Genomic DNA, 14,272 nt, shown 5'->3' on the forward strand with positions numbered 1-14,272 from the left:
TAGGAAGCCCCACCATGTTTTATTGGCATAAAATCAAATTAAACCCCTCTCCCCAAATTAAGGCCCATATTAAACATGCGAAATGGGGGAGGGAATGGCGGGTGGGGGCTTGCCGTTAGGAAGTACTTTTGTTGCATGCCCAGATATGGTGCTGCCTGCGTTGGTGGGGCACTTCATATCGGGAGACCTTCCGCCACCGTTGCTTTCCCTTCTCCCTTGCAGCCGCAGCATTTAGAGCAATGCCGCGGCATTTGGCGCAGCTATGCGTGACCAGTCAGGGCTCCTCCCTGCAACCGGAGCCCTGCAGAGACACTTGGCTTCAGGCGCTCCTGTCGCCGCCTTCCCTTTGCCTTCGAAGGTAAAGCCAATTATTTTAAAAACGACACCCTACTATAACAAAGCCTCCCCTACCCGAGAGGGCAGCCCAACCCAAGTGGGGAGGCGAATCTCCCGGGGACGCAGCGCAGGATCGGCCCACCCCAGGAGAAGCACCCAGCTGCCATCCCTGCCTGGCGCCAGGCAGAGTGAGAAGAGCTTCGCCTGGGGCGCCCAGCACAGCTGACAGGCGGACCCTCCTGCCTGGCGGCAGAGCTCTCACCAAGGCAGCGAGCACCTCCCACCGGGCACTCCGCTCAACCCACCAGGGCCGCGCCGGAGCCGTGCGGGCTAGGCAGAGCTGGGAAAGCGAGCCACGGGTACACGCCCGCCTGCCAAGCAAAAGAGCCAGGCCAACCCAAGCTTGGCTTCCTTCCCAAGTCCCTCCAGCCCGAACCCAAAGGGGCCACCGGGAAAGGCCACCCGAGGCAGTGATTGCACCCACCCATCTGTGGACAGGGAGGCAAGGCGACGGCCTGCACTGCATCCTCCTCCGAGCTGAGCCCTGCTGAGTCAGCCCCTCTGCCTGATGCCCGTTCCGCTGCAGTGTTTGGAGCTGGTGCATTTGGAGATGCGTGGGGACGGGGACGGGCTGAGTGAGGGGTGGAAAGGACGGGGGGCTTTGGGCTCTCTCCGCTGGCCAGGGAAGCAGCGCTGCCATCACCTCGCCTCCCTATCCGCGGACGGGTGAGCGCTATCACTGCCTCGGGCAGCCTCTCGGCACCTTCGGGTTCATGCTGGAGGGAAAGGAGGGCCCACCTGTCAGCTGCGCTGGGCGCCCCAGGCAAAGCTCTTTGCACTCTGCCTGGCGCCAGGCAGGGATGGCGGCTGGGTACTTCTCCCGAAGTGGGCCGATCCTGCGCTGCGGCCCCGGGAGATTCGCCTCCCCACATGGGGTTGGGCTGCCCTCTCGGGCAGGGGAGGCTTTGTTGTAGTAGGGTGTCGTTTTTAAAATAATTGGCTTTACCTTTGAAGGCAAAGGGAAGGCGGCGACAGGAGTGCCTGAAGCCAAGTATCTCCGCAGGGCTCCGATTGCAGGGAGGAGCCCTGACTGGCTGCACATGGCTGCGCCAAACACTGCGGCGTTGCTCTAACACCGCGGCAGCAAGGGAGAAGGGAAAGCAACGGTGGTGGAAGGTCTCCCGATACGAAGTGCCCCACCAACGCCGAGATCAACATCCAAACTGTCACCGCCTGCCCACCCGAGGATGCAAGGGGGTGAATTAAGTCACCCCCGAAAAGACAGCCTAGCCCTTTTTTGGGGGGGTCAAAAAAAAATAAGGCCTGGCCTTATTTTGTGAGAAACACGGTATCAATAAAGATAAAAGGCTACAAATTCAAACTGCTTCACCCATAATAAGGATTACTACTTCTAACCTGGATTTTGTTGTTAATAATTTGAAAATATTTTATATACAGGTCTATATCTTCAGCACAGCAGTCAACAATCAAAAGGTTACAAAAGGCTTTTAATGCTATTAATATGAGTTTTAATCATTCATTGAAATGTTTCTGATTCTTGATTTTCCCAGCAAAAAGAAGCACAAAGGGGCTGGCTTCAGAATTAAAGCTATATGAAAGTGTTATGAAAATATTTGAAGAGGGTGCAGTATTTCATAAATTGCACCAACATCAGTCAAGCATTCTTCCTTGGAGCATTAAAACAGCCACCTGCTCTGAAAGGCTCCACACTGATTGCTTTGATCCACACTTCAAGCTCGGTCCCAGTGGTCCCAGTGGAAGCGTCTTACGAATGGACACATAATATGCAGACAATCAGGGAAAGCCTTCAAAACAGCTGCAACAAAGCTTTCTGCAAAAGATTCTCTAATAATGTTTCAAAGAGGTGTGCTTGCTCATGCCAGTGCACTTTGTGAAACAGCCCTGCTGCACCCCATTTCTTAACAGGTGGCAACACCTGGCTGACCTCAAAGAAAACGACACGTCCACAGAGGGGTCAGAAGTCGAGCTCAAAATGGAGACTTTACTCAGTAAGAATACTACAAAACAAAACTACACATTCAATGCTTGTGAAAATAATTCAGTTCTGAAATCCATAATTATATCAATAAAAGGAGATAATAAAATGAAGCCTGTATTTTAGCTTTAGATAATAAACGTTTTAAAAGACAGAATCAGAGAATATGAAAAGCTTTATTCTTTAGTTGACAACAAAAGCCGCCTTGTTAATAACACAGCTGTCTCTATTCATCTACAGGCACACTATTTGTAACACAGGTGTCATCAGATTGCTACAATAATTTACACGTTACACTTGAGTAACCTGATCATTAAAAGCCTAATTAATATGAAATTATATCCTTAGTCCAGCAATCACTCTTTTACCCATTTTGTCATTAGACGAATACAGGCCCACAAAATTGATGAGGACTAGACACAACCAATAAATACAAGAGTCGCCCTACTCTAAAAACCCTTCGTGTCAAATCAGTTTAAAGTTAATGATGCCCTTCTTTTTTTTTTTTTTTTTTTGGGGGGGGAGGCAATGCATGACTATTAGCTATTTCCAAGCTGCATTTACCCAAGCAGTTCTGTGGAAAAGTAGGGTTTTGGCCTTCAGTCTGAAAAACTGAACATATAGCGGAAGACTTCTCTTTAGGGATTCATACATTTTCTATTACACACTTTTATTAGTAACAAAGCAATTGCAATTATGACTCAGTTCCTTACCTGGTTCTGCTACAGCCACTATTACTATTTCTATGTTCAAATGTATCAGGAATAATATATGCGCACTGCAGAATGGCCTACTAAAATAAAAAGACAGATGATGGCATACAAGGCATGAGGAACTGACCAGCTACCTTCTAAACAGTAGCTGATGAAGTAGTATAAATGCAGCGTGGGCAGAGGGGCTGAATGCAAGAAGGTTCTTTACTGAGCTAAACAGAATAGACTTCTGTAACAATAAATAGTGCTTAATAGTTCATGTTATCCATTTTAAATGGCTTGGTTTAATTTATTTTCTATACTTGCATAGTCTCCCATCTCATACAAGTGACTGGTCGGTTAACATCATAAAATGATCAATACAATAACAGTTTCAATATTTTCCATGTTAGTTACAGCATGTAAAACAGAAAATAATCTTGACCAAAAATGTTTGTAAAAATATTCGAAGGAAGCTATTTCTCAGAAGCACCATAAAAATAAGTTAGTAAGAGAGGGGTCAAAATCACAATATGCTTCCTTCCTTCACATCCTTTTAAAAGTTAAACAAATGAGTGTCCTATGAATGTTACCCATGCTAGACAGGAAGAATCTCAACAGCAGTGGAAAGGCTCTGTAATTCCGAAAGACAATGTTCTTGATACACCATCATTACAAGCCCTTTCTGCTATAGAAACTCTCCAGTCTACTTTCCAATTGTTTAGTATCTGTGTGACTGCAAAAAACAGAATCTGTGAAATGATGTATGAATCACACAATAGATGTTTATATTTCATCCTTACCATTTAGCTACATGATTTAGTATTTCCCACTTCTAATTAATTAATTTGCCAATCTATTAAATCTATCTTTCAAGCCTGTATAGAGCTTTACTGCTGGTTTTTTAATTGTGTTTGCCTGGATGTCTATTAGTTTATTCTATGGATTACAATAGCGTAGATTATTTTCCATTTTCTTTTTAAATTGCTAATGACATTAAGATGAATAAATGCAGAAGAACCTCAAACCTAGAATACCAATACCACATCACCTAAGATTTATGTTTTATTATCAAAATCAGGTACTTTTCTCTTTTTCTTTACTTGCTTACTTCTGAATATTGTTTCTGGTCTTTTACCATAAAGAAATAATTAGCATTTATTACCTAATTTACCCTCTCCTCTCTTGGAAGAGAAACAGGAAGTCTATGGATAGAATGTCCACAAATATGGAGAAGATGCATTTTTGTTCTGGAAAGTACTTGCAATTTCCAAAAAAACATACCAAATTGTTTTATATATTCAGACACTACAAAGCACAAACTTTATACAACTTTCCTATGTTTGAAATCTGTTGAGATCTGATGACTGTTGCAATCCATAAAAGTCTTGCCTGTTACATACTTTGCGATGACCTAACTTTCACTGCTCACAAAAAAAAGGGAAAGAAGATATGACTCATTGGTTTAGTTACATTTTCTACACTGACCTTGGTTTCTCTGGCCTCTTGCCTAGCCATTCCCTCAAGCTGTTTCTATTAAGTCTTTTTTAAAAATATCCTGAAGGACCATTAACAGCAAGGCTCTCATAAACATTTGCATCAATACCCCACATTATTGTTTCCACCCACCATCTCCCCTTTCCATGGACATCATCAGTATAGAAATGCAGTCCTTGACTTACATTCATTCACAATCATTCAAAGTTACAACAGCACTGAAAAAAATGGACTTATGACAATGTTTCACACTTACCACCGTGGCCAACTCGCCATGGGACAACTCGCTATGGCCCATTCTCCACAGGATAACTTACTGCATGACAGTTTAACAATTCAATTTATTTAAAATAAATAAAAAATTATTTTAATTTTGGTCATTCGCATTTCATTCTGCCCCTCTTTTTGCATCTTTTCTTCAATGATTCTATTCCACCATTTTTTTGATATTAGTATAACTCCTGTCCCGCAGCGAGTTGGCCGTGGCGAATTGTCATAGACCCATTGCAGCATCTCCATGGTCACACAAACAAAGTTTGGATGCTTGGCAATTGGGCCAGAGGAAAATCTACCATGCCCTGTGAGGAATATTCACAGATAAACCTGTTCAGAATAACTCTGAGCTACAGTCAAGTCTCAAATCCAGTAAGCTGACTAAAACATGGTTATTTCCTAGTTATCTGGGGAAAGTTCAAACCTGCTGGTCCTGAGGATGCTGTGTTCTAGATCCACATCTCCAAGAACCTCCCAGGAAATGGCAGGTAATTGGGCTTAGATGCTGTGGATAAACAGATGAGGAGTAATTTGCTCAAGACTAAAAGACTGAGTAGCTGTGGGCTTGGGACTCTCACCCCACCCCACCCCACGCCCCGATCAGGATCTGAGGTTCTGAATGGGAGTAGCATGCCTTCAAGCAGAGTAAGTTTGCAGTTTAGGAGTCTTTCTAGAAGGTTGCCAGCTCCTGTTCAAAGTGCATAGGACGACCATGACTCACGAGAGCTTTTGAATAAATTCATCTTACATGTCAAGTGTACCTATTCTTCATCTAGGGGCCCTTCTCACAGTTACTCAGGATTTGTCACCCCTCCCCTTCATCTGGATTAGTGCAATGTACTCTATCTGCACTGCCCCTGAAAACCTGAGAAGCTACAGCTGATCCAGAATTCAGACACACAAGTACACAAAAGTACTTATGTGTAGCCTTGGTACACCCATATAATACAGTTGCTTTGTGAGCTGAACTGGCTTCCAGATTTAATTCAAGGTACTGATCATCATCTATAAGGCTCTTTTCAGTGCATAAAATTATTTGAGGGATCTAAGCTTACTTGTTTTCTTGCAGATGTTTCATTGTCCAAACTAGGTAACTAGGCTAGCATTGATGATGTTCCTAGTTTGGGTAATCAAACATCTACAAGAAAACAAACAAGCTCAGAGGCACCAAGGACGACCCCTCATTTCAACCCTGAGCTACAAATAATCTCCTTCATTAATACAAGGTTATTTGCAAGACTCTTCTCTGCAGTTCTTGTGCTTGTCCCATAAGATCTGACAGTATGGCCTGCTCTGATTCATTTCTATCGAACAATAATATTCAACAAGACTCCGAAAACATGCCTTTTCTATTATGGAACCAATCTCTCTTAATATTTGAATGGCCCCATGAATGGAACTTTCACAAGTCTTGCAGCCTTCTTCCCTTGGCCAGGGGGGGCTGGCTATGTGTGAACCCGTCTTGGTGATAATTGTGTGCCTTTGAATTACCCCAAATGTGTCATGCTGTTTTTGTCTGGACAATCTTAATGGATTGTTGGTTAGCCATCCAAAGTCATGTATTGACTTAATAGTCATCACTCTGCTAAACAAATAACTCCCTCAACACTGTCCAACTATTTACAAAGTCTGCACTACTATTACTATTCATCTTCTCATCACTCCTTATCACCCATCCCCTTCCACTTGTGACTGTATGACTGTAACTTTGTTGCTTGCATCCTTACAATTTATATTGACGCTTTCCTAGTATGATTTGATTGCTTATTGTACCCTATGACTATTATTAAGTGTCGTACCTGATGATTCCTGACTCTTTGACAAATGTATCTTTTTCTTGTATGTACACTAAGAGCATCTGCACCAAGACAAATTCCTTGTGTGTCCAAACACACTTGGCCAATAAAGAATTCTATTCTATATTATGGTCAGCTATATAATAAATGATCTATACATTTCATGAGGATTTAAACCATCTTCCATAAGATCACCAACATGCTTTCTACATAACCATCACAACAGCTGATTTTTTTTTCAGAAAAGACCTGCTCTGAAAACAACACATCGAATAGAATTTTAAGCTTGAACACATATTGTGCAACTTCTTCATAGTGACTTGCGGATGATGGCTTTCCACCAACAGAGAAGACGCAGTTCTGAACTCAGTATACACGTACCTTTTTCTCAAGAAGCCTTGCTTCCGTATTTTATTTCTTTCTTTGGCCCTTGTGAAGAATTGTATGTTTTTGTAGTAACTAAACAGGAAAACTGACGTTTACATTTTGAATGAAGTAGTCCTCCAGTCAGTGAGACTTCATAACATCTTTTCAAACAAGCTACTTTTAGTACTATACAATCTATTTTAAAAAATAGCTGGCTACAGATATTGGAAACTTTCCAAAGGTGAAGTTGCACAAAGAAAATCTAATTTTAGCTACATATAATTAAATAATAAATCTATGGGGGAAATCAGTTTTCACTCATGACTAACTTCTCCTAAGAAATACTATTCAAAATTTAACACTATCCCAAAAACTTAAAAAAAAACCAAATTAAACAGAAAACATATAGTACCTACTATATAATCCTGAAAGAGGTTTGTCTCAGCTCCCTATTGTTGAACACTTTTAAAACCCCAGTTGTAAAGCAAGCTGGAAAGAATGGGAAGTTTTCAGGCTTTCTCCACAAAGAGAAATACAATATGCCATACAGAAAAAAATACGAGATATGCTGCCTCAATTCATTATCCTGAATGAAGTATTTATAGGCTGGAAAATAAATTAACAGCCCTGTTACTTTTTGTATATTGCATTTTAAAAAATAGAAATAAAGATCCCAATTGGTGAGTTCCATATTATGGCATTCTTCTGTTTTTCTACTTAATTTCAGGAGCCCTGGAATTAGAATTACCAAGTAAAGGCAAAAAGATGCTTAGATTGCACAGAGATGCATGAATGTAGTACCTGCCTGGACCACCTTAAGGCACATGTCCATCTCCCCAGGATCACACAGATGTACTGCATTCTTTGCATCTCCAAAAGTATTTTTCTATCTTTGAATCTAAAGTCACCGCACAGTCCTAGTACTTTCTATTTACCTGTCCTTAATTTACATCCCACCTATGATTAAATTTAAAGCAAATCCCACCCCACCATCCGAAAATTCGGATTCCTAAGCAGCTGAAACTATAAAAAACGGAAATGGCAGCACCTCTTTAATATAATGACAGTAATTCTCTGAAATTATATAGTAACTGAAAATGAATCTATAACATTTTCAGCATTGGTATTTTTGTTGTGTGTCATCAAATATCACTGGCTGACCAATTTGCTGATGCTAGAAGCTAAGACAAGTCGCAAAGAAAAATACAAAGCCACTGAAAGAAAAAAAATATGCACTGTATCCCCTGCGCTTCCTTTTTCATAGTCATATCCTTACCAGCTACAGTGTCGTTTACAGGTAGTCCTTGTCTTACAACAGTTTACAGTTTATGACATGACTGTTTTTCACACTTTTGACTGTTACAGCATCCCCACAGTCACTTAATCAAAATTCAGGCGCTTGCCAACTAGCTCGTATTTATGACAGTTGTGGTGTCCTAGGGTCAGGGTGATCCCTTTTTGCGACCTTCTGACAAGCAAAGTCAATAAGGAAGGCAGATTCAGTTAACAACTATGTTCCTAATTTTAATAAGTACAGTGATTCATTTAACAACTGTGGCAAGAAAGGTTGTAAAATGGGACAAAATTCACATAACTGTCTCACTTAGCAACATAAATTTTGGGTTCAATTGTAGTGTTAAGTCGAGTAAAACTAGAGTAAAATGTTTACTACAAAAATAGAATATAAAACAACTTGTCAACTGCCCTACTCAAAAAAAAAGGATCAGCAGTATCTCAAAGTTAGGAACAAGAGGAATTTTTGAAATCTGTTTCTACTTAAAAGCAGCTTGGCATTAGAAAAGTTTTTAATTTGTTTGGGGAATCTTATTTTATCTACTAGACCACAAATAAATGTAACTTGTTTCACTGTTCCTGGACTAGTTTCAATGAATTCAGTCCAGTAATTCTGGCTTAATAACTGAAGCAAAGGTACTCAGTATTAGGAAGACTCTGCCTTTTCCCTTCCACAAAAATAACAGAGGAAGTTTTTAGTACCAAGCTAGGAATAGGAAGTGATCCTATCTATGCCTCTTAATCTTCTTTCTACAGTATTGCCAAGATAATAGTGAAAGGAAGGAAGGAAGGAAAGGAAAGAAAGAAAAGAAGAAAGAAAGAAAGAAAGAAAGAAAGAAAGAAAGAAAGAAAGAAAGAAAGAAAGAAAGAAAGAAAGAAAGAAAATATATATATTTAAGAAGAAAACTTATGAAAAATCAAACCTAAAGTTTCATGCTGACTGAGGTTCCCTGCTCAAGAAAAAAGATTTAAAAAAAAAACTATTCTGAGAAAAAGAAGATAAATCCTCTTTTGAGTTTCCCCTGAAAGGCTAACTATTGTTAATGTACACTTGAGTGACTAAAAGAGCACACACAAAAATTAAATACTAAGAGTATTTTTTAGCAAACTAAACCAAAAAACAGTCCACAAAGGGAAAAAAAATAGGAGAAGAGTGAAGAAATCAGAATTTCTGAAAATGAAAGCTGCTCATCTGAAGGATAAAAGATGCAAAATAGTGCATGCATTCAGAACTGGACCTAATAGATTGTGTCTGGTAAGTCTACCAAGAACAGGCAGACTGAGCAATGACAACAGAACTTAAAAATTGTTGCCTTTTGATTATTAAAATGCACTGGCAAAGTTATTCAATTCAGTAATTGCTTCTGCAAAAATACAATTAACTTCTGCACAGGCGTTTGATAATAAAATACTTTTCATTAAGAGAAGAAAAAGCAGCATTTATAGAGAATTTGACAATGGTTTTAAATTAGCTTTCAAATGATAAAAGCAAAGCTATAGATTAATCTTCCCAATCACCTGGGAAAGGGACACTTATTTAGGTGGGTACAAAAGAAATGATAACATAAGAAAGCCCTCAGTTACCTGGGCTATTCTAAATGGGCAAAACCAGAAAAACCCTCACCCCTACAGCCACCACACTAGAAAGATGTGAAGTGCCAATTATGAGACTGAGAAGGCTACACTAGGCCATGTTAAAGTATTCTCTCTCCTGATTGTGTGTGTATAACTACAGGTAATAGCATCTGGTCAACTTGCAAGTTAAGCAAAGTTAACCAAAGTAATACTTAGATGGGAAACCATCAGAAATGTCAAAGCTGCAGACAAGATTAGGAGGAACCTCCCCGTCCCCCCAAAAATCCCCAATGCTTATATTAAGAGAACGCCAGACAATTTCCGTACTACAAGAAAAACTGCACAAATCTGTGTTCATCAGGCTCAGCTCAAACATCCTTACTTTTAGAAACTCATCTTTCTGTGGCATGTGGAAACAGTCCTTGGTCTTACAAGTTCATTCTATCCCTCTCTTCAACAAGCTCAAAAGTAAATGTCCAATCCTGATATTCTGTCATTCTATTTTATTGTAATGATCCAATCCAGACATAATAAATCCCAGTCTCACACCTTTCCTTTCCAAGAATCAGAAGTCAAGAAAACATGGCTTTTCAGCTTCCAACATCATGTTGCACTGTTATGCCAAAACTCAGTTCTGTGGCTGGATAAAACTTAGTAAACAAACCAGACTCTGAAACTGGTTTAAACAAACCATAATTTCTGCACTTTGGTTTTAAAGAAACGTGATTTATTTCAAATTGCAAGTTTCACATTTCCTTCCCTGGCATGCAAAACAGAAGGAAAAGGAAAGAAGGAGCTACAGTACAACCACAACTCACTCACAGAGCAGGAATCCATGGCTTCCTGTTATGTACAAACTGACCCAATCTCTACTTGATTACACACAGGGCAAGAGATCCTATGTTCAAATAACCACAGGATATCCCAGTCCAAACAATACCTTTCTAGGAAGTTAAATCATTATCCAAATTGGCTTCTTACAAGTTCATAGTTCACCAGTAAACACTTCCAGCATTCAGTGTAAATTTAGGTTAACATTTAAAATATGCTAATCTAGCTAAAATAATGTTAAAATGTGTGCAAAGCATTCCTTTAATAGTTAGGTTACATTAAGATTCAGAAAATCCCCAACTTGTCTATCAAAACAAAAACAGAAAAGAATTACCATTTATGATTAAAATGGCTGCAAACTGAATGTCTCCTTAGAAGACACAAAGATTTAATCTCTTCTGGTTTGAAATTATTAAAACTGGCTCTTAATATCAAGACATTTCCTTGAAAACAGGACATGATTTCATCACCACCGGACTAAGGTAACCAGGTACAATCAAGAACAAAAGCTCTTAAATACTTAATTAGTTGTGGTGCAGAGAAGGGAATTTTAGCAGGTGCCATTGTTGCCCATATCAACACAGAATGTAGCATGGGTCACCAATTCCCCATTCAGTTCATTAAATGCCTAATACTGTCTGGCACTTGAGCACTTCTGGGGAATGGAGGACATCTGTGTCCTCTCTTAACCTTTATTCAATGACAGTTTGCTTTATATAAATGATGGCTAGGTTTTTAAAATTAAATTGTAGTTGGCATCTGTTAACTCTCTGCAAAGATGGAGGTTGCCTTGAATGTCGAGAAAGATGGAAGAGATGCTGCTACATCAAAACAAGTCCTAAGAATTGCAAAGAGAAGGAGAATCACAGATAATGGTTTCTATTACAGGATCCTGAATATGCAAACAGGTACACAATGGAAACAAGTGTTGCCTTGCTCAGTTATATATAGACCCAGCACCATTAAGGTTTAAGCCAAAAGTTGTAGTTATCAGGCCTACAGCAAAAATGAAAGTTGTGACAAGCTGAGTAAACCAGAGGGAAGAGGATAAGGGCAAGGAAGCAATCATTCATCTTTCGTCATAACTAGAATGAGATTTGCCAGACAACACGACTGAGCAAATTAATATTACCTTCCTTTCTTTTGTGAGCTCAAGTAATCTGTTTATAAATTTAATCATGCCATGTATATACTGGTTATTGTTTAAGGATGTTGTTAGGGGAAAGAAAATCTAAACTACTTCCAGATGTGGATTTCAGGGTGGGAAAGGGGATTGGAAAGTTTGTAGTACAGATGTTCATCACCAACAATGCAATCCAAAATCACAACTGATAGCATTTCTACTATACAGCATTATCTGGAGTCAGATCTTACGCCAAGTGTAAAAGCGTCCAGCATTTATATCTTGTGCGTATTGTGTGCATTTGCAATAAAACAGGGAAGGAAAGGGAAGTACTTTACACAAAGTAGTCCTAGTAATACAGGTACTTGGTGACTGTTTAGTTAAAACAGCCCTGAAAAAAGTTGACTTATGACCATTTTTCAGTTATGACCTTTGCAGTATCTCTGATTATGTGATCAAAATTCAGATGCTCGGCAACTGGTTCATATTTATGACCGTAGCTATGTCCCAACATGGTCCCTTTTTGCAACCATCTTGACAAGCAAAATCAATCGGAAAGCCAGATTCACTTAACCAGGTTATTAACCACTATGATTCACTTAACAACCATGGCAAGAAAAGTCATAAAATGGATCAAAATTCACTAAACAAACACCTCCTTAGTACCATAAATTTGGGCTCATTTGTGCTCATTAAGTCAAGGACTACCTGTATTGTGTGCTACACATACGGAATAAAACAGGGAACGGAAGGAAGCCTTTCCCAAAGTACAGGTAGTCCTTGACTTAAGACTACAATTGAGCTCAACATTTCGGTTGTTAAGTGAGACATTTGTTAAGTGAGCGTTGCCCCATTGTACAACCTTTCTTGCCACAGTTGTTAAGCGAATCGCTGCAGTGGATAAGTCAGTCACCTGACTGTTAAGTGAATCTGATTTTTGCTTGTCAGAAGGTCCCAAAAGGGGATCACATGACTTTGGGACACAGCAACGATCCTAAATATGGAACCGGTTCTCAAGCCTCTGAATTTTGACTACAGGATTAGGGGATGCTGCAAAGGTCGTAAGGGTGCAAACGGTCATAAGTCATGAACGGTTGTAAGTCGAGGACTATCCTAGTAATACACCACCATGAAAGGAACAAGACCCCAAGCAGGACCAGAGCGAAAGATTAACTAACCCGGGTTCAAAACCAGGAAGGGGAGGTTTGCAGGGCTGGAAACCAAGGGGACGTGTAGCAGAGAGTCCAAGGCTACGTTTCAACCCGTGCCTCGTTGTTTTTTTTCTCCCCGTCCGCCCGTGGGTTAGCCCGGAGGATGCGAGGACAAATCAGGGCCGCTTCCCTCGAAAGCCACCACCGTCCCCCGGCCGGACGCGTCTTTCCAAGAACCAGAAAGTCTTCGCGGGGAAGAGGAAGAGGAGCCGCCGCAGAAACCTCAACCGCTTCCGCTCCGTCTGCCCGAGAGCCGAAGGGGGGGGACGGGGGACGCCGTCCGGGTCCGGGTCCGAGTCCCGGGGGAGGGAAAGGGGGAAAAAAAACAAAAAAAAAACGGCCCACAGCCGGGCCTACCTCCCGGGCGGGGGTCCGCAGGTCCAGCCAGCCGCATTTCCGCCCCCCCCGCCCGGCCTCTTTTCCCTGGAGGGGAGGGAGGGAAGCCGGGTCGGGAAGCCCGAGGGACCCGCCGGGAAGAGCCGGGAATGGAGGGGGGGGCGCCTCCTCCCGCCCCCACTCACCCCGTTTCCATTCAACCCCCCTCTCCCCACACGCCGAGGCAGGAGGGCAGCCCCTCCCTCCCCTCCACCGCACGTGCCGGGGCCCTCCCTCCCTCCCTCCCTCCCGACCCCTCAGACCCGTGAGGCGCAGCCGCCGCCTCACTCTCACGCCCCCCCGGTTTTCCCCTCACACGCTCTTCCCTCACTCACCGGCGCAGCTGCTTGTTGTGTGTGTGTGTGTGTGTGTGTGTTGTGTGTGCCTGTGTCAGAGGCGGCCGAAGGCGGAGAAGAAGGAGGGAGGGAAGGAAGGAAGGAAGGGCGGCCAAGGCGAGGGAGACGCGCCCTCAGGGATGCCCGGCGGCCGCCTCCGCCTCCTCCTCAGCCAGCGCTCCCGCCGTCCCGCCCGGCGGCCGCTTCCAGGCCGCTCCCCCTTCGCTTCAGACTCTGCCTCACGCTCTTTCCCCCTCGCCCCGCCCCCTCCCTGCCCGGCGCGCTGCACGATGGGAGACGACGCGGCCGCGCGCGAGAGAGAGAAAGAGAGAGAGAGAGAGAGAGAGAGAGACTGCCGGCACGCGCACGCGCAGCGCCAGGCGAAGATGGCTGCGAGAAACCTGGGGGGGCAGCGGCGTGAGCGAAGGGGGGGAGTGGGACGCGCGGCGCGAGGGGAGCAGAGGCTCCTCCTCCTTTTCGCCCTGCTCTTACGCTGAAGGAGCGTTCCACATATCTCTCTCCCCCTCCCTCCCTTCCTAACAACATCCCCGC

The 14,272-nt window shown here is 42.5% G+C and overlaps 1 protein-coding gene across 12 annotated transcripts in view; it reads right to left on the bottom strand.

The window, feature by feature from the left end:
* Positions 1-13,963, bottom strand: part of PTK2 (protein tyrosine kinase 2) — a 210,428-nt gene extending 196,465 nt beyond the window's left edge. For 3 of the 12 annotated variants that reach the window (XM_087931787.1, XM_087931784.1, XM_087931773.1), the window contains exon 1: positions 13,721-13,917. The gene's annotated coding sequence lies outside the window, so the exon portion shown is untranslated. Of the gene's footprint in view, positions 1-13,720 lie in introns of all 12 variants that reach the window. The other 9 variants (XM_087931786.1, XM_087931783.1, XM_087931788.1 and 6 more) reach the window with 6 other exon arrangements.
* Positions 13,964-14,272: the final 309 nt, after the last annotated feature.

The sequence above is a fragment of the Pseudonaja textilis genome, chromosome 3 (genome assembly GCF_049901715.1).
Source record: "Pseudonaja textilis isolate UNSWEBS1 chromosome 3, rPseTex1.2, whole genome shotgun sequence".
Taxonomy (NCBI): Eukaryota; Metazoa; Chordata; class Lepidosauria; order Squamata; family Elapidae; genus Pseudonaja; species Pseudonaja textilis.